At 37.9% G+C, this 20744-nt stretch overlaps 1 protein-coding gene across 6 annotated transcripts in view; it reads left to right on the forward strand.

Annotated features, from left to right (window-relative positions):
• The window catches only part of SLC6A14 (solute carrier family 6 member 14), a 434305-nt gene that overhangs the window by 376447 nt on the left and 37114 nt on the right, over window positions 1–20744 (forward strand). Inside the window, exon 1 of one of the 6 annotated variants that reach the window (XM_044937353.1) lies at window positions 12860–12878. The exons of the other annotated variants lie outside the window; for them this stretch is intronic. The gene's annotated coding sequence lies outside the window, so the exon portion shown is untranslated. Of the gene's footprint in view, window positions 1–12859; window positions 12879–20744 lie in introns of those variants that run through there. 6 annotated transcript variants of the gene reach the window in all.

The following is a 20744-nucleotide window of genomic DNA, read 5'->3' on the forward strand; positions in this document are numbered from 1 at the left end:
AAGGATGAAAAAACAAGCTACAGATTGGGAGATGTAACCAGAATATCTAAAGAATTGGTGTAACCAGAATATATAAAGAATTCTACACATTAACAATGACAGCACAATAGACAAAAGGGTAAAATACTTGATTAGACACCTCACAAAAAAGGATAACCAGTGAATTTATGAAAAGCTACTCAGCATCATCAAATATCATCAATATCAAAGAATTGCAAGTTGAAAACAGGGTGAGACACAAATATGCATCTGTTTGCATTGCTAAAATGGAAAAGAGATATAATAAGTTTTGGTGAGGATGTGAAATGACTAGGATTCCATGAACTGCTGGTGGGAGTGTAAACTTACACAACAACTTTGGAACATGGCTAATATATATCCTATGACTCAGCAATTGTATTTTTAAGTGTGTTAAGAGAAACGTGAACGTAAATACACCAAATATATGTACAAGAATACTCAGAAGCAGCATTATTCATAAGAACCAAGAATTGGAAACATTCCAAATGTTCATCAAGTATGGAATGAATAAATAACGTTGTATACTCACACAATGGACTTCTGTACAATAATAAGGGTGATTATTGCCACATGCAACCATTTGGATGAATCTTCTAATACAGCCTGAAGGAAGCCAGATACGAAAACAAGTAAATAGTCTATAATTACACTTATAAAAATTTCAGAAACATAAAAGTAGTGAACCATGAAAGAAGACAGGATAGTGTTTTACTTTTGGCATGGGTGGTGTGGCACTGGGAAGCCAGTAATATTTTATTTCTTTACCTGGGTGATGATTACATGGTCATGTTCATTTTGTGAAAAATCAGGCAACTGTATACTTACAGTTTGTGTATTTGTCTATAAGTATATTGTTCTTAAGGATCAGAGTTGGACACAACTGAAGCAACTTAGCATACATGCATGCATGTTGTTCTTCAAAATATATAATATATATGTATATATATATTAATAATATATAAGGAAAAATACTTGTTAAAAGAAAACATCAAATGATCCTTTTTTTTTAAATACATTATCTCCATAGAAAAAGTTTTAAATTATTTATTACCAAAATGTTACATTTTGATTGATAGGATTATTGATGGTTTTGATTTTCTGCTTACTTTTCTTTATTGGGTGTGGGAGTGATGTAGAAAGAAATACAGGGACATTGTGAAGGTATAGTCCAAACCTTGAGTTTTTATACTGTCTATACTATGTATGGCACCCCACTCCAGTACTCTTGCCTGGAAAATCCCATGGACGGAGGAGCCTGGTGGGCTGCAGTCCATGGGGTCGCTAAGAGTCGGACATAATTGAGCGACTTCACTTTTTTCTTTTCACTTTCGTGCATTGGAGAAGGAAATGGCAACCCATTCCAGTGTTCTTGCCTGGAGAATCCCAGGGACAGAGGAGCCTGGTGGGCTGCCGTCTATGGGGTCGCACAGAGTCGGACACGACTGAAGCGACTTAGCAGCATACTATGTCTGGAAGTTGAACAGATTTGAATCAGGCTGACAAGAGACGCAAATGCTAGAGAAATAACTCAGGTTCTCTTTATGACATCAACAGAAGAAACTTCTGTGTTTCAAGGTCTGTGCAAGAGGCAGTTGTCAAAGGCTCAGTGTAGATCTCCTCTCTGCCAGTAAACACTTCTCGAAGCACTGAGGTAGTTGGTTGAGTTAATATTGATGCTAAAACGTAAAGGAGATTTAGGGAGGGTGACAAGAACAGAACATTTTTCACATTATTTCCATGGCTCTTAAGGGATCTTAAACTTGATACCTAAGGTAGGGGATGAAAAATATAGGAGGTATTTATGACACAACTTTTGACTAGCAAATCTCTATGCATATTGAAATCAATTTTCTTCTTTATTTTCTCTTCAAATGCATAGCTGCCTACTTTGTAGTTGGATTTTAGATATTAAATTTGTTATGATTTAAGGGGGGGTACATGAGCTTGGACTTCAATGTTTTCAATTTAATTGCTGCATTTTTCTTAGTCATCTAGAAGAGGTCAAAGTTTTAGCCTCATAGTTAAATGTTTTGTCACAAGCCAAGTCAATCACAGATGAACCAAACAGGTCTAACATGATTTTACTAGGCAAAATCCAGCCAGCCTCTGCTGCACTGTCTCTTACTTCACAAGATTTTAATAATCCTTGTAGTGGTTCCAGAGTGGCTGGGGCTCTCTAGTTCTGGGTGAATGGGTGCATAAGTACAGGTCCTTTGGGCAGCTTTGGTGGTTCCACCATTGTTCTAGCCTATTCTTTAATTATCAGGTTTGGATTAAAAATTTAAGAAATCATTTCCCTGTTAAAAATAAGAAAGCTAAAATTCCATTTAAGCCAGAAGGTTATCAGAGAAATTATTCAGGAAATTTTCTATATGTTAGCTCTAAAAATAGATATAGTACTTTTTTTTAATTTCCAAAACAAAAAACATCAAGGTAGAAAAAGAACTTTTCAAACAACTTTCTTTCTTTTTGTTGAGGGAAGGGCCTTGGTATGCGGGATCTTATTTCCCTGACCAGAGATCGAACCCTTGCTGCCTGTAGTGGAAGCACAGAGTCAGCCACTGGACCCCCAAGGAATTCCCCTAAACAACTTTCCAAGAACCTTTTTATGCTGCTTACATAAAAGGAGTTACCTTTTGGGGTGTTTTCCTTGTTTTTCCCTAATAGCAGTTTATTTGCCTTCTATTATAGAATCACAACAGTCTGGTGGAAAACGTACTATATTATTATCCCCATTTTACAAATGAAGACACTGAGACATAGGATGCTTAAGAAACTTGTCCAAAGTTATTCAGCTTGGAAGTGGCAGAGCTAGGATTTTCATAAAGATTCATACTATTAAAGCGATCACATTCTTAACCATTCCAGTATAGTTCCCAAATATATGTGCTATCTAATAGTGCAAATATACCTTTCTTGATTCTTCTTTAAAATAAGAAAGAGGGAAGTATGGGAAGTAGGGAAGGGAAGAGGTTAATATTTTATGTCCTTACAGATATACCCTACCTCTTGACCATCTTTGCCCAACTCAAGCATTTTCCTCTCTATAGACATTTCTTTCTTCTTTACCTTAATCTCAAGCTTTGAGTGGAAATCAGAAATAACACCTTGCTACAAAGAAGTTGGGGACACTGTAGTGAGAGCAGTGGTTTTCAACTGGCAAGATTTTGTCTACTATCTTTCACCCTGAACAACAGTTAGAACTGGACACTGAACAACAGACTGGTTCCAAATGGGAAAAGGAGTACGCCAACGCTGTATATTGTCACCCTGCTTATTTAACTTATGTGCAGAGTACATCATGAGAAACACTGGGCTGGAAGAAGCACAAGCTGGAATCAAGATTGCCGAGAGAAATATCAATAACCTCAGATATGCAGATGACACCACCCTTATGGCAGAAAGTGAAGAGGAACTCAAAAGCCTCTTGATGAAAGTAAAGAGGAGAGTGAAAAAGTTGGCATAAAGCTCAACATTCAGCAAATGAAGATCATGGCATCTGGTCCCATCACTTCATGGGAGATATATGGGGAAACAGTAGAAACAGTATCAGACTTTATTTTTGGGGGCTCCAAAATCACTGCATATGGTGCTACAGCCATGAAATTAAAAGACGCTTATTCCTTGGAAGAAAAGTTATGACCAAACTAGATAGCATATTGAAAAGCAGAGACATTACTTTGCCAACAAAGGTCCATTTAGTCAAGGTTATGGTTTTTCCAGTGGTCATGTATGGATGCGAGAGTTGGACTGTGAAGAAGGCTGAGTGCCGAAGAATTGATGCTTTTGACCTGTGGTGTTGGAGAAGACTCTTGAGAGTCCCTTGGACTGCAAGGAGATCCAACCAGTCCATTCTAGAGGAGATCAGCCCTGGGTATTCTTTGGAAGGAATGATGCTAAAGCTGAAACTCCAGTACTTTGGCCACCTCATGTGAAGAGTTGACTCATTGGAAAAGACTCTGATGCTGGGAGGGATTGGGGGCAGGAGGAGAAGGGGACGACAGAGGATGAGATGGTTGGATGGCATTACAGACTCGATGGACGTGAGTTTGAGTGAACTCTGGGAGATGGTGATGGACAGGGAGACCTGGCGTGCTGTGATTCATGGGGTCACAAAGAGTCGGACATGACTGAGGGACTGAACTGAACTGATCTTCCACCCTCAGGCACACTAATCAGTGTCTGGAGACATTTTTGATGATCACAACTTGCGGGGAAGGCATTGCTTCTGGCACCTACTGGATAGAGGCCAGTGCAAAGAGTTGGAGATGACTGAAGTGACTTAACATGCACGCATGCCACTGAACATCCTATGAATACAGGAATCCCTCCAAACAAAAGAGAAACATCTGGCACAAAATGTCAGGAATGTTGAGTCTGAGAAACACTTACTGGGAGGATAATCATAAATTGCCTTACAAGGCTTGTTGGATGAGTTTATCTAGGACAATACCAGTGCTGTAACTAGGTGCTATCTTGTAAATTCCAACAGTTTTAATGTACTCAAGATGGCTCCTGTGGACAAAAAGAATTGTCTCAGATATTGTTTCCCAAATGTTTATAGGATTCTCATACAAGTGTTTAATAACTTATTGAAAGGAACTAGAAATAGACACTTGAAAAGCAAGCCACTCCTTTTAAGGGAAGAGGAGGGAGCAAGATGCTCTGAAAGATGTTGATTCATACATTAGATTAGTCCTGACCTCATATTTAGTAACTTATATATTGATGTAAAGATAGTCAAATTCTGCCCTCAGATATTTGTGTGGCATTTTGTAGATGTCAGCAAGAGTTACAATGAAGGTTAGTACAGTTCAGTCACTCAGTCATGTCCAACACTTTGTGACCCCAGGTACTGCAGCATGCCAGGCCCCCTGTCCATCATCAACTCCCGGAGCATGCTCATACTCATGTCCATCGAGTCGGTAATGCCATCCAACCATCTTATCCTTTGTTGTCCCCTTTTCCTCCTGCCTTCAATCTTTCCCAGCATCAGGGTCTTTTCCAATGACTCAGTTCTTCACATCAGGTGGCCAAAGTATTCAAATTTCAGCTTCAGCATCAGTCCTTCCAATGAATATTCAGGATTGATTTCCTTCAGGATTGACTGGTTTGATCTCCTTGTAGTCCAAGGGACTTTCAAGAGACTTCTCCAAAACCACAGTTCAAAAGCATCAATTCTTTGTTGCTCAGCTTTCTTTGTGGCCCAACTCTCATATCCATACATGACTACTGGAAAAACCATAGCTTCGACTAGAAGGACCTTTGTCAACAAAGTAATGTCTCTGCTTTTTAATATGCTCTCTAGGTTGGTCATAACTTTTCTTCCAAGGAGCAAGCATTTTTTAAATTTCATGGCTGCAGTCACCATCTTCAGTGATTTTGGAGCCCAAGAAAAAGTCTGTCACTGTTTCCCCATCTAATTCCCATGAAGAGATGAGACCGGAAGCCATGATCTTAGTTTTCTGAATGCTGAGTTTTAAGCCAACTTTTTCACTCTCCTCTTTCACTTTCATCAAGAGGCTCTTTAGCTCTTCTTCACTTTCTGCCATAAGGGTGGTGTCATCTGCATATCTAAGGTTATTGATATTTCTCCCAGCAATTTTGATTCCAGTTTGTGCTTCATCCAGCCTGGAATTTCACATGATGTATGCTGCATAGAAGTTAAATAAGCAGGGTAACAATAAACTGCCTTGACATACTCCTTTCCCAATTTGGAACCAGTCTGTTGTTGCATATCTGGTTCTAACTGTTGCTTCCTGACCTGCATACAGATTTCTCAGGAGGCAGGTCAGGTGGTCTGGTATTCCCATCTCTTTCAGAATTTTCCACAGCTTGTTGTGATCCACACAGTCAAAAGCTTTGGTGTAGTCAATAAAGCAGAACTAGATGTTTTTCTGGAACTCTCTTGCTTTTTCTATGATACAACAGATGTTGGCAATTTGATTTCTGGTTCCTCTGCCTTTTCTAAATCCAGCTTGAACATCTGGAAGTTCACAGTTCACATACTGTTGAAGCCTCACTAGGAGAATTTTGAGCATTCCTTTGCTAGCATGTGAGATGAGCGCTATTGTGCAGTAGTTTGAACATTCTTTGACATTGCTTTTCTTTGGGATGGGAATGAAAACTGACCTTTTCCAGTCCTGTGGCCACTGTTGAGTTTTACAAATTTGCTGGCATATTGAGTCAGCCCTTTAACAGCATAATCTTTTAGGACTTGAAATAGCTCAGCTGGAATTCCATCACCTCCACTAGCTTTGTTTGTAGTGATGCTTCCTAAGCCCACTTGACTTTGGACTCCAGGATGTCTGGCTGTAGGTGAGTGGTCACACTATCATGGTTATCTGGGTCGTGAAGATCTTTTTTGTACAGTTCTTCTGTGTATTCTTGCCACCTCTTCTTCATATCTTCTGCTTCTGTTATGTCCATACTGTTTCTATCCTTTATTGTGCCCATCTTTGCATGAAATGTTCCCTTGGTATCTCTAATTTTCTTGAAGAGATCTCTAGTCTTTCCCATTCTATTGTTTTCCTCTATTTCTTTGCACTGATCACTAAGGAAGGCTTTCTTATCTCTCCTGGCTATTCTTTGGAACTCTGCATTCAGATGGGTATATCTTTCCTTTTTTCCTTTGCCTTTAACTTCTATTCTTTTCTCACCTATATTTAAGGCCTCCTTAGACAAACATTTTGCCTTTATGCATTTCTTTTTCTTGGGGATGGTCTTGATCACTGCCTCCTGTACAATGTCATGAATCTCCATCCATAGTTCTTCAGGCACACTGTCTATCAGATCTAATCCTTTGAAACTGTCATTTCCACTGTATACTAATAAGTGATTTGACTTAGGTCATACCTGAATGGTCTAGTGATTTTCCATACTTTCTTCAATTTAAGTCTGAATTTGGCAATTAGAAGTTCGTGATCTGAGGCGCAGTCAGCTCCCAGTCTTGTTTTTGCTGACTGTATAGAGGTTTTCCATCTTCAGCTGCAGATAATATAATCAATCTGATTTCAGTACTGACCATCTGGTGATGTCCAAATGTAGAGTCTCTGGTGGTGTTGGAAGAGTGTGTTTGCGTTCTCTTGGCAAAACTGTTAGCTTTTGCCCACTTCATTTTGTACTCCAAGGCCAAACTTACCTGTTACTCCAGGTATCTGACTTCCTACTTTTTCATTCCAGTCCCCTATGATGAAAAGGACATCTTTTTTGGTGTTAGTTCCAGAAGGTCATGTAGATCTTTATAGAACCATTCAACTTCAGCTTCTTCAGCGTTACTGGTCAGGGCATAGACTTGAATTACTGTGATATTGAATTGTTTCCTTGGAAATGGATAGAGGCCATTCTGTCATTTTTGAGATTGCACCCAAGTACTGCATTTTTCACTCTTTTTTGACTATAAGAACTACTCCATTTCTTCTAAGGGATTCTTGCCCACAGTAGTAGATATAATGGTCATCTGAGTTAAATTTACCCATTCCAGTTCCTTTTACTTCACTGACTCCTAAAATGTCAATGTTCACTCTTGCCATCTACTGTTTGACCACTTCCAGTTTACCTTGATTCATAGACCTAACATTCCAGGTTCCTATGTGGTATCGCTCTTGACAGCATTTTACTGCCATCACTAGTCACATTCACAACTGGGTGTTGTTTTCACTTTGGCTCCATCTCTTCATTCTTTCTGGAGTTATTTCTCCACTCTTCTCCAGTAGCATATTGGGCACCTACTGACCTGAGGAGTTCATCTTTCAGTGTCATATCCTTTTGCCTTTTCATATTGTTAATGGGGTTCTCAAGGCAAGAATACTGAAGTGGTTTGCCTTTCCCTTCTCCAGTGGACCATGTTTTGTCAGAACTCTCCAGCATGATCCATCCATCTTGGGTGGCCCTACATGGCATGGCTTATAGTTTCATTGAATTAGACAAGGCTGTGGTCCATGTGATCAGGTTGGATAGTTTTCTGTGATTTTTGTTTTCATTCTGTCTGTCTCTGATGAATACAATGAAGGTATCTGAGGATAAATATTCTTTCCCAATATTGTTAAATAAGAAAGTGTACATCTACATATAAACTAATAGACAACATTAAAATTGGAGCCACTGGGTTTAAGTCATTTTTACAGCAGCTTCAATGTCACATATAGATGTGTTGTTAAATTGAGTGGCTGTATTTTAGACTTCTAATGGGCTCTGCAATCACTTATTGATTCATTTTCAGAATATTCCTGGGGTAGTACTAGTTTATGGTAGGAGGGTTTTAGATGGAAATAGAATCAAACATAGTAAAAGACATGTAAAAATAGCAAAAAGATGAAAATTATTGATCTTCAGAGATGATATTTCTGTTTCAGTTTACCTTTCAGAATGTCAAGTGGGGAAGTGGCAAGTGCTCTAGCTGTACTATCAAATATACCAGGGCCTCATATGTGGTTCTGCTATTTTCTAGTGGTTGGAGTAGAGTTAGTTATACTCTCTAAGCCTATGTTTCCTCATCAGAACTTCACCTAGGAGTTTTGTGAAAATTAAATGAGATTATTCATGTAAGGTGAGAAGTACACACTTCTGGCACATGTTACTGTTCATAAAATGTAAGGCTTCTCTCATATAATTTTCACAGAAATTGACTGACATTAATTAAAATTACCCAAAACATTAGGGAATAACATTTTACATTTATTTGGTGGCTTGTTCAGTCATCTGAAATCAGTCAGTGAAATTTTCACATGGATATTTGTCCTATAATTTTTATTACATTCTGGTGAGATTTAGGATGTAAGTGAAATTCACAGAGAAATGTGACTAAGAGGTATAAGATAGCAAACCCACTAATTTGACTTGGTGGTCATTTTAAAAAGTGATTTTTCATAAAGGTCAATGGAGAGTCTTTCTGTTTATAGGTAGGAAATTGCAGTAAATCTGAGATGCAAATAATTAGATAAGAACTTTGCATATCTGGGACTGGGTCAGGATTCTCAAACCATACTGAAATATTTCCAAGAATTGCCAAGGTTCTCTGATATACTTCTGGACTTAATGTGAATTGGCACAATTTTGGATGGTAATTTTAAAATATGTCTTAAACCTTTAAACAGTCATTCCTTCTGATTTCAAATCACACTTCTATCCTGAGGAAATAATCCTTAATAGTTTATAGACAAAGATTATTATCTAAACATTATTTGTAGCAATGAAAACTTGAAAAATTATAAATTACCAGTAGGTCAAATAAATTGTCATACCCATTGTAAAGAGATGCTATGAAGTCATTTTTTTTTTAACATTGACCTAAGAAGATGCTCAAAATATAATACTAGGGGCAAAAAAAACAAATGTGTTTAAAACTTTTTTTAGCAACATGAAACTGATTTTATTTTGTTTATATATACATACATATATACATATAAACACATTTACACAGATACAAAATATATGTCCCGAAAACAGTGATTGTATCTGGGTGGAGGTATTATGAATGATTTTTGTTTTTACTTTATACTTTTCTTATTTTGCGATTTTAAAAAATATTTATTTATTTATTTAACTATAAACTCTTTGTCTTTATTGGGGTATACCTGATTAACAATGTTGTGCTAGTTTCAGGTGAACAGCAAAGGGACAGCTATACCTATACATGTATCCATTCTCCCCCAAACCCCACTCCCATCCAGGCTGGCATGTAACATTGACTAGAGTTCCATGTGCTATACAATAGGCATTTGTTATCCATTTTAAATACAGTAATATGTACATGACTTCCCCCCAAATATTGCTTTTACACTCAATGTATATTTTCTGAAATGTGCACTTATATTTTATCCTGGTAATTTTTCACTTATTATAATATATGCTATGCCATTTTGGAGTACTTAAAGAAGGCACTGTTTTACCTCAGCCTTGGGGGTGGAACTGCTGGTCTGTGAGGAAAGAAGAAGGCCAAATAAGTGAGCTGTTCCACTTTGGAGAAAAATCTAGAGCAACAGCGTCTTTAAGAGCCTAATTAACAAGCAAGCAGTGTTGAGCTAATTTAAATAATAAACCTGTGTACCTGCAATTTACCTAGTCTGTGAATGGTTTATAATTTGAAACTGCCATGGTCTGTCAGTAGTGTTTTCACTCCAACTGGTTCACTGAGCATGTGTGAGTAGTGGACATGGGGCAGAGGAAGGAGACAAGAGAGAAAGAAAGAGGAAAGCTGATGGGCCATAGCGCACAGAGTTAAAAAAAAAAAAAAAAAAAAAAAAAAGAACCACCCTCCCCTCATATCTGCTACCCTGGCATTACCTTGGATGATGTCAGCAGAAAGTTAGCTAGCAGGGAACTGCCTGTTTGAGGTTAGTAGTCATATTTCTTAATACTCCCAATTACTGCAAAGTTAGGAGGAAGTAGAGTAAACACTGTCAAAGCTGCTAGAGTCCATTTCCTTCATTTTCTGTTTAAATTTTATACCAGCTTTAAGGGCAAGAAGCAGAAGAATAGAGGTTTATACTAGAATTCAAAGAGAATCCTAGGCTTAGAGCTATATATATCACTTTTTCCTCCTTGGGACACCAGAAAGCAGAGAACCATCAAGATTAAACTCCATTTTTGTTGTTGTTCTGTTGTCATTTTCATGGATAGTCATATGGGGCAAGAATGTTAAGATAAGAAGTAATTTGCAGGATTACTCCAAGAATGGGCTTAGAGTACCTAGGCATAGTTCATAAATACCTATGATATGTTCCTCAATTACATTAAATTTATTGTCACTTCCATTTCTCTGTCCCGTTTCTTTTTTTTTGCCTCTGCAGAAAGGATGAGAAGATAGATTTTTAAAAACAAATTCAGAAAGTATAGTTTTTCTTTGATTATAAAAAATACACATGGTAATTGGAAATATAAACTATTATCTCATCACCTGGAGAGGCCCCATCCCTAATATTTTAGCATAATTTCTTCCAGACTTTCCAGTCTATTTGGGTACATGTTTTTTTTTTTTGTATGTAATTATTCTACAACAGGAATTTTCTTGGTTGAATAATATAAAATTAACTGAAATATTCACAAAATGTTTATTCAGTGTGTTACTAGTTTTTCTTGATTATGCTAAATTTTTGTTCATATCTTTGTTTTCTTAGAGTACATTTCTAGCAGTAAGAAGTACCAGGTCAAAAGGCATGAACATTTTTTAAATTTTTGATACAGGTTGCCAAACTGCCTTCTGGAAATTTATACCAATTTACAGTCTTATTAAGTGTGCAAATAAATGTAAATCTAGATTTTTCAAACCACAAGAAATTATACAAATATTACTATAAATTTGATTCTAACGTCAGCCAAATAAAGAAAAGTGAATGCTACTTTGACCATTCCTCAGCCTCATTTCACAGACTGGGGCTGCTGTTTTTGCCCTTACCTGCTTGCCCTTACCTGCTTTGAGATTTCCTTAGATAGGATAAGGATGTAGGATGAAGCCTGGATACAAAATAAAATTTGAAATATTTCTAGAGACACTTTGTGACATGCTCAAGTGATTCTATTCCTGATGATAACTCCAAAGGCTCCCTCTTACCTACAAGGTGGAACCCAGATGCAAGCATCTCTATTCTTAGGCTCAGCAAGCAACAAATATTTATTGAGCCTGCTATTTGCCAAGCCTTCTTCAAGGCACCAGGGATCCAGTGGTGAACAAGACAAGGGGTCTCTTCTTCTTGAACCTTGTAGTATGGTAATCCCACTGCTTTGAGCCAAACATTTCATCTACTCCCCCTCCCCCACACAAAACTGTTTGTTTTAGTATGACCTGTATTATGCTGCTTTATGCTCATTGCTGCCTGATTAGTTATCTTGTCCCATAAACCCTAAGCTTTTCAGTCAAGGCTTATCCTACATCTCCTGTGACACTCTCCCTGGCTAACCCAGTTATCCAAGTACTTAGATCATTTAGCACATGATTGTTCATTGTCTTCTTGAACTCTAACATTCTCCTAAGAAAGACACCCTACCACAGCTTCCCCAAAGCACCTAGCAATGTATATATACAAAATGGCCCTTCCTTTACCAGAACATTGCTTTAATATATTGCAATGGGACTGTGAATAAGGCCTCTCTGTCTTGCAACAACGTGCCCAAGGAGATGTCATTAGTTAAGTCCCAAAGATCTTCATGTCAGTTTAGTTGCAAGGATAAAGCAGAGTGCCTGCAGTGAGGCTTAGAGTGGGGCTCCAGCGAAGAGCAAAAGCCTGGGAAGCAGGGAACCAGAGTTCATTCCTGGCTCTGCCACTCACACAGGGGGTCTTTGAAAACACATTTTGGGACAATCATATACTTCTTTGTGTTTTTGATTCTTTTGTACAATGGGTCAATGATACATTTGCTACCTATTTCATAGTGTTATTGGTAAGATGATAAGTGAAGTTATATGTAAAAAGTTATACATGTGGAGGGGCTTCTCTTGTGGCTCAGCTGGTAAAGAATCTGCCTGCAATGTGGGAAACCTGGGTTTGATCCCTGGGTTGGGAAGATCCCCTTGAGAAGGGAATGGCTACCCACTCCAGTATTCTGGCTTGGAGAATTCCATGGAGTCCATGGAGTTGCAAAAAGTCAGACATGACTGAGTGACTTTAACTTCACTTCACTTCATACATGTGGAGTGTTTATTTTCCTCTTTTTAAATTTTATTTTTGAGATATAATTGAAATATAGCATTATGTTAGTTTCAGATGTGCAACACAAACACTTAATATTTGTATATATTGCAAAATTATTATCACAGTAAGTGCTCTTTCTTCTTAAAGGGGAAGAGGATGGGTACTCCATTACCAAATGAAGGTGGAAAGGACTCCAAGATAACTGCTTGCCAGAAACTGCAAGACTCGGTAAAAGGAGGAGGATGCTGGCATGTCATTTTTTGTTTTCACCTCTGCTTATCTAGTAGACCATCTGGTCTGTCCCTTATGACTCTGAGCAACAGGAGAAAATAATAGAAGAGAGATGGCAGGGCAAAGAGAAGATTTGTCAGCGGAACAGCCTGAACTTCCAGTGTGGCATAAAAATTGTGTATGGGTTTCCCATTGGTCAAATGGATGCCATCAAAGATAGCCAGTGTTGAGTCATCTTGCTAGGATGCTATCCAAGAAGACAGCCTGCTGATGAAGGTGTTCCCAACAGCCAGAGGCTCTGGGGTGTACTACTGAGCTTGGCAGGGGTTGCAACTGGATGTCACAGACTAGGGCAAAGATCAGTCACATGGCCACATGGTTCTAGATGACTTCACATGCACCCATAATTTGAATATGTGCCTTGCACAGGTCACTGATGACTGGTCATTCATAGTCAGGGAAGCAGTGACAACTGAACATGTATTTTATCAGGAGTACTTCCCATCTGAGAAAGGGAATCTAAAAAGAGAAGAAAAAAATAAAAGAGCCAGTAGTCTTTCCTCACCACTCCAAGTCTCTTGAGCTGAAGTCTGGCTATTACTAGAGGAAGAAAGAAAATGAAAAGTAAATAGATAATGAATTGAAATTTTAAAATGGGTTGGACTAGGTTGAACTTTTAATACCTAAAAGTGACCCCAGAACTATGGGATATACCTGAGTCACTGTTTTCCTTTTTCCTCATGTGTCCTTTACTTTTTAAGAATTGAAGTATAATCAACAAACATTATATTAGTTTCAGGTGTACAACATAATGATCCATATTTGTATTTTTTGCAAAATGATCACCACAATAAGTGTAGCTAACATCTGTCACCTGGCAATTTTCTTTCTTGTGATGTCATGTTATAGCTGAACGTTTATAACTTTTGACCACCTATTTTGCCCACCTTTCCCAACCCATGCCCCTGGAAACCATCAATTTCTTCTCTGTATTCATGAGCTTGTTTTGTTTGTTTTTGTTTTAAATTCCACATATAAGTGATATTATGTCATATTTGTCTTTCTTTGCTTGACTTATTTCAGTTTGACACCTAAGATCTAAACAAATGAGTCAGTCAATAACCCACACTGAGGCATTAGCTGGTGTTGTGTAATTACAAGACAGGTGTATCACCACTCCTAAGCCTGAAAACAATAGTATCCCAATAACACAGGATCATGGGCAGCCTGAAATCCTGACCACCAGTGACTAGTTGCTGCACCCCACTGATGTTAATAACTGTAAGAGTACTGATTATGGAGCTGGACTGTATAAAAACACAAACAAATCAGTTGTCATGAGATTCAGCAATAAACAAAAGTGCATAGATGAAGGAGGCCTCAGATAGCCCTCCAGATGTCAGTTTTAGCAAACAAAGCTAGAGCACTGCTGTGCCTGATGAAGGAAGAATGAATTGCATTATTTTGTTTACATATTCAACATTCTACTGCACATCACTTTTACATTAAAGGATTTCGGCCAAGCAAGAAAAAATAAATCCTATACTTTATACACATGATCAGTTTTGTTCATGGCCCTTCTTTTTCCAGTTCTCTGGAATATGTAGTAATGGCATCTCCCAATTTGATCTTTCTTAATGAGAATAAGAGATTAAGAATTCTTGAATATTGAGAAATATTTCTCAGAAATATTGAGAAATCCTAGATACATCAACATAGATAGTATTAACATAACTATTCTTTAGTTGATTTCATCTTCTTAAAGGCCCCTAGTAGGTGAATTTCAGTTAGGTTTCATACAGAAATGATTTTTTTAATGCTTGCTTTTATTTAAGAAGTTCACAAGATCAATTATTCTATGGTTCATGTGAAGTGAATGATTTCCGTAGGAGGGAAAGCAAGAGATTAGACACCTGGATTTCTAAACGACTCAGTATTTAAGTGCTGCAGCACATAGTTTTGATACAGTTTATTACTGTAAATGCAAACTAGCAGTAAGCATGCTTTACAGCAATGCTTTTGAAAGGAGAGGTACCAGGGTATCAAGCTGCTAAGTTGCTAAGTCGCTTCAGTCGTGTCCAACTCTGTGCGACCCCATAGACGGCCTCCTACCAGACCCCTCTGTCCCTGGGATTCTCCAGGCAAGAACACTGGAGTGGGTTGCCATGTCCTTCTCCAATGCATGAAAGTGAAAAGTGAAAGTGAAGTCGCTCAGTCGTGTCCAACTCTTAGCGACTCCATGGACTGCAGCCTACTAGGCTCCTCCATCCGTGGGATTTTCCAGGCAAGAGTGCTGGAGTGGGGTGCCATTATCAAGAGTGAAGACTAAATATTTCTCTCCTCTAAAGCATCATTATAATAGTATCAGATAACTAGGTCAAATTAATGTGTTTATTATTTCTAACAATTTAAAGAGTACCTCTGGTGGGTACAGAACCAAATTTTCAGGGTTATAGAAAAAATGAATATTGGCATACTGAAGAAAAATACTCTCTGTCCTGGGAGACAACATTCTCATTTTATTTTTTTAAATCCATGTTAGATCCATTGTCCAGTATGGTTCAAGTGCTTTGGTAAATTATATTTTAAAGAAAAATTGCATTGTATACGATGGTTAGTGCGCACCTAAGTGTTTTAGATGTTTTAAATCCTATCTGTTTGTTGTACCTTAGAAAAAAATGTGTGTCTCTCTTTGTTTCAAAGTTCTCACTACTGAAATCCAGCCCTCACCCTGAACCCAGTATTAATCATCCTCACTGTGAGTCAGTTGAATCTGAATCTCTCAATGATGACCCTTACAAATTGACAATGTGAGACTCCACTAGGTAGGAAGCACAGATGTTGTCTCAGTTGTGACTTCTCCTTCAAGGAGGGAATACAGGTAAGCTTATTCTATCTCACTGAAGATGAAATTATACAAAGTTTCACCTATGTGTACTATTCTACTGGATATGGAGGGTTGTCGAGACCAGCTCTACAAGCAGGGTTTCTGAAAGTGTGATACGATGAGAGAATGAAAAATGAGACATAAGAATTCAGAGAAAAGCGAGGATCAGGGAACCAACACCTCTTCAAGGTGAAGGTGCCAAAACTGAATCCAAGCCAGCTTTATTATACTTTCAGCCATGAATGAAAGAATAAGCAGGGAGTTAAGCTATAACTCATGTGGCCTTCAGGGCCAAAGAACAAAATGATCATTAACCATTGAGTAATTAGGAAGCAGTAATCAATAACAAATCAGTAACTAAGACTAATATTCTTATCTATAGATTTTCCACCAGATACATAAAACATGTGACTCTGAGATGCCAGTCTGACCCCAGGATCATATCTTGTTTTCAAAATTATGAACTGTTCCCTCTGGATTTGTTCCAAGAGTCTCATGCCTTATAGCATCCAGTTTATCAGTAATTATAAATTTCTTTTGCGGTCCTTTCTGGGGCCTGCTTTTCTTTTATTCTTCCTGTCTCCTACATCTCCCCCTTTTTGATTTTGCATGTGATGAGAAATGATGAGAAATGCTAGTTGCTGTTGTTGGCTTCATTGTCTCTTGATCGTTCTTCTCCAGACTATACAGAAACACAAACACATAATTAATAGCACTCCCATAACCAGAGCAATTCCATATCCAAATGTCTTGATCTATTTTAAGGGATTAAGAGAAGAAAGATTATCAGCAACAGTATCAAGAAAATCTGATCCAGAAATTACATCAAGATGTTTATTAAAAGCTTTTAATATATCTTGTTGTAGATCTTGAATATCTACAGAAATATTACTTTGGTTCAATAGGTGTTGTTTAACTCTATCCCAATTGAATTGTGTCTTATTGTATTTGGTTTTTTTTTTATTTAATTTTATTTTATTTTTTTTTTAATTTTTTTTTTTAAGTATTAAATGAATTTTATTTTTTTTTTAATTTTATTTTATTTTTAAACTTTACATAACTGTATTAGATTTGCCAAATATTATTGCATTGGTTTTGCCATACATTGACATGAATCCACCACGGGTGTACACGTGTTCCCCATCCTGAACCCCCCTCCCACCTCCCTCCCCATGCCATCCCTCTGGGTCATCAAAGCCATTACACAAAAGGAAGTGTAGTTCCAATCACATCTTAGTCTCACCTGTTTTTGTAAACTGACTAATTGAACTCCTAATAAAATCACAGATTGTTGAAGGTCGGCCACTTGGGAGGCCAACTTTCCATCAATTTTTTGTTGAGTCGTCCAAAGGACCTCCGCATTTTTATGCCATTCTTGTACAAAATGAACTGTTTGTACAGATTTATGAAGAACCATTTCAGCTATGGCTGCTGTAGTGGTAATAGCAATAATGCCTAAGGTGGCAGCAATTAGTAATCCCAGAAAATGTTTAACACGTTTAAGATTTTTCAAGATTTGTTCAATAACATATAATGTAGGGCTTTCTTGCCAAGGTCATTGTAAACCAACTGGAACCCATATGCCAGTTCTGGTTTTAAGAACATAAATACTCTGCCAACTTTCATCAAAAGGAATGGTATTATGTATACATTTATAAAATGAATAGTTAATACATGTTACTAATCCCAAATTGGGATCATATTTTGCTGGTCCAATCATAAAAACAAAAGGAATTCTTATACAAGTCTGAATAGTGTGGGTAGAGTTTTTTGTAAAATTAAAGGTAGCTTTTGGGTCATTTAAAATATATTTAGTATATCGTCCCTTCCAAGTAATTAGTTCTTTTAATGCCGTGGGTATTTTCCATAATTCATCATGAATAGGATAATGATCTAGACGAGGCACGGGGGAGCTAATCCCACCCCCACATCATATGAAGGGTTGACTACTATATATACTAATTGTCTTTTCATTATATACCCATGGGGAAGACACTTTAGATTCTATAAGTTTAGGGGTTCCTCGGGGTTCCCAGTCGATAATGGAGCCTTCTGCAACATTTAATAAGTGACCTTTTGATCACTTACATAATTTCCATCTTAAACAATTTTCAATACCATGGCTAATTTCAGCAACACAATCAGGAAGGTCAGGTGGATTCATCATGCTGGAAGTTTCCTTTTTTCTAAAAAAGTAAGGGCAGTTAACAGAAAGAGGGAAGTCTTATCCTCATTTGATTCTTTGACAACTGACAGCCACTTCTGATATCCTGTTTTAAGACATATACTTCCAAAGCCAATACAAATAGGAGTGGCATCAAAGCCAATAGTATAATTTATCACTGACTACCTTCATCTTCCTTTACAGTCTATTTTAATGTGTCCTAATTTTCTACATTGGTGACATCTCATATCTGTGTTTTTATTAGCCTTAGACAATGCTTGAGCCAGAAGTTGCATTTTATATGCTTCTGACCCAATATCCTGGCAAACTTTAAGATATTCTTCTAGAGGGGCACTCTGTGCTTTGAGAGACTGAATCATCTTTTTACATTATGAGTTAGCACCATCCAAAGCAAGAACTTGCATCAGTATATCTCTCAAAGCAGGTTGTGAGACTGTTTTATTTAAATTTTGACGTAGCCTGACAATAAAATCTACATAAGGTTCCCCATTGGATTGTTTAATTTGGGTAAATGAAATCGAGGCTTGTCCAGGTGGATTTATTCTCTCCCAGGCTTTTAAACATATCATTCTCACTTGAGCGAGTAATTGATCATCAAGTTGTAACTGAGCTTGAATGCCAAAATGTGCCCCACTACCCATTAACTGATCAAGTGTTATATCAACTGGCGGGTTGGCTGTCTCATTTCTGCGAGCTTGTTGATTTGCCTCATCTTGCCACCAGGTCCTAATTGTAAAAATTCTGAGGTGGATAGGCAAGTTCTGGCTATCATTTCCCAATCATAAAGAATTAACCATTCAGGTTGTGAAAGTCCCTGAATTAGTCCCATGGTATAAGGAGAATTAGTTCCATATTGGGTACATGCCTGTTTTATCTCTTTTATGGTTTTAAATGGTATGGCATTATAATCATAATGCATTCCTCCTTGTGAGAATTGAGGATCTGGTGGGATTTGAGTTACAGTCACAGGGAGAACTAAAACGTCTTCATCCCCCTGCAATTGTGCCATACGAACTCCCTTTTGTAAAGGTGTCATTTTATTAGGCACAGTTATCTGTGGTTTAAAAGCAAATCCATCATCCCAAGGGGTTTCAGGATTGAAAGGAGGAGGCTCAACCAAAGGTGCAGTTGGTCCAGAGAGAAAGATCTGTTCTTCTATCATTCTTTTGGCTCTTATTTTTCATTTTTATGGATTATTTCTCTTCCTCATCACCTATGTTATCATATAAATTCATTTCCTCCATTTGTTCTTGTATTTGTTCTACAGAATCCCCTGAATCTGAGGTTTCGGATTGCAGAGGTCCAAAAGCTGTACTAATAAGATTCCCTACTGATCATACAGACAAAGGAATCTTTTCGCCACGTTTGTAGGCACGGCGCAGGCAACGCATAACTTCTTGCCATTCCTCATGCCTCAAAGTCCCTTTATCTGGATCTAGCCAGTAGCAATATTTTTCAACGGCAGAAAACAATTCTTAAAAGAGGAATGAGAAATCTCAACCCCCGAACTTTTTTATAAAGTTTTTAACTCTTGCATATAGTCACTATGCTTAGAAGGATTTTGCCCCATTGTTACCCTGATTGACAAATCTGCAGGGGTGTACTTACCAAGTACATTCCTCGTCCTCTGAGTTGGCCGGATTTCCCTGCGTTTTCTGCCGTTAGGAGCTAGCCTCGGAAGCTGGATTCACTTTCGGATCCCGGTTTGGGTGACACTTGTCAAGACCAGCTCGACAAGCAGGGTTTCCGAAAGCGCGATACGGCGAAAGAATGAGAAATGAGACACAAGAATTCAGAGAAAAGCGAGGATCAGGGGACCAACACTGCTCCAAGTTGAAGGTGTCAAAACTGAATCCAAGCCAGCTTTATTATACTTTCAGGCGTGAATGAAAGAATAAGCAGGGAGTTAAGCTATAACTCATGTGGCCTTCAGGGCCAAAGAACAAAATGATCATTAACCATTGAGTAATTAGGAAGCAGTAATCAATAACAAATCAGTAACTAAGACTAATATTCTTATCTATAGATTTTCCACCAGATACATAAAACATGTGACTCTGAGATGCCAGTCCGACCCCAGGATCATATCTTGTTTTCAAGATTATGAACTGTTCCCTCTGGACTTGTTCCAAGAATCTCATGCCTTATCCAGTTTATCAGTAATTATAAATTTCTTTTGCAGCCCTTGCCAGGGCCTGCTTTTGTTTTATTCTTCCTGTCTCCTACAGAGGGTCAAATAATGCCTAATTATTCCACATCACCATTACTGCTAGTGGAGTACCAAGCCCTATGCAGCAGGAATTCCACAAACAAAAGATTTTCTAGCATCTTGTCTTCATGTTCTCATAGTAAGGTGGTTGGAGAACATAGTATTGGGTTGGCCAAAAAGTTCGTTCTGTTTTTTGGCACTATCTTATGGCAAATCCCAAATGAAAATTTTGGCCAACCTAATATTTAGCATCACATAGTTTGGGTTCAAATATCTTGTCATTCACTAGTTGTGTAACTCTGAGCCAGTCACACAACTTCTTCAGCCTCTGTTTCTTCATTTGTAAAATGGGGCTTATACTAGTTTCTACCTCAAAGGATTTCTATAAGAATTAAATGGGACGTAAGTGTAGATCACTCAACACAGTGTCTCGCTCAGTAAATAATTATTTCTTCTCTTCCACCAGGCATCCTCTTCCTTCCATCTTCCTTCTGTTCCTTCCACAGCCCATTCTATTCAATGTGGCATTTAAAAATCTATGAGTAGTGCTGGTGGGAATGTAAACCAAAAAATCACTTTGGA

This window comes from Bubalus bubalis, chromosome X (assembly GCF_019923935.1).
Source record: "Bubalus bubalis isolate 160015118507 breed Murrah chromosome X, NDDB_SH_1, whole genome shotgun sequence".
Taxonomy (NCBI): Eukaryota; Metazoa; Chordata; class Mammalia; order Artiodactyla; family Bovidae; genus Bubalus; species Bubalus bubalis.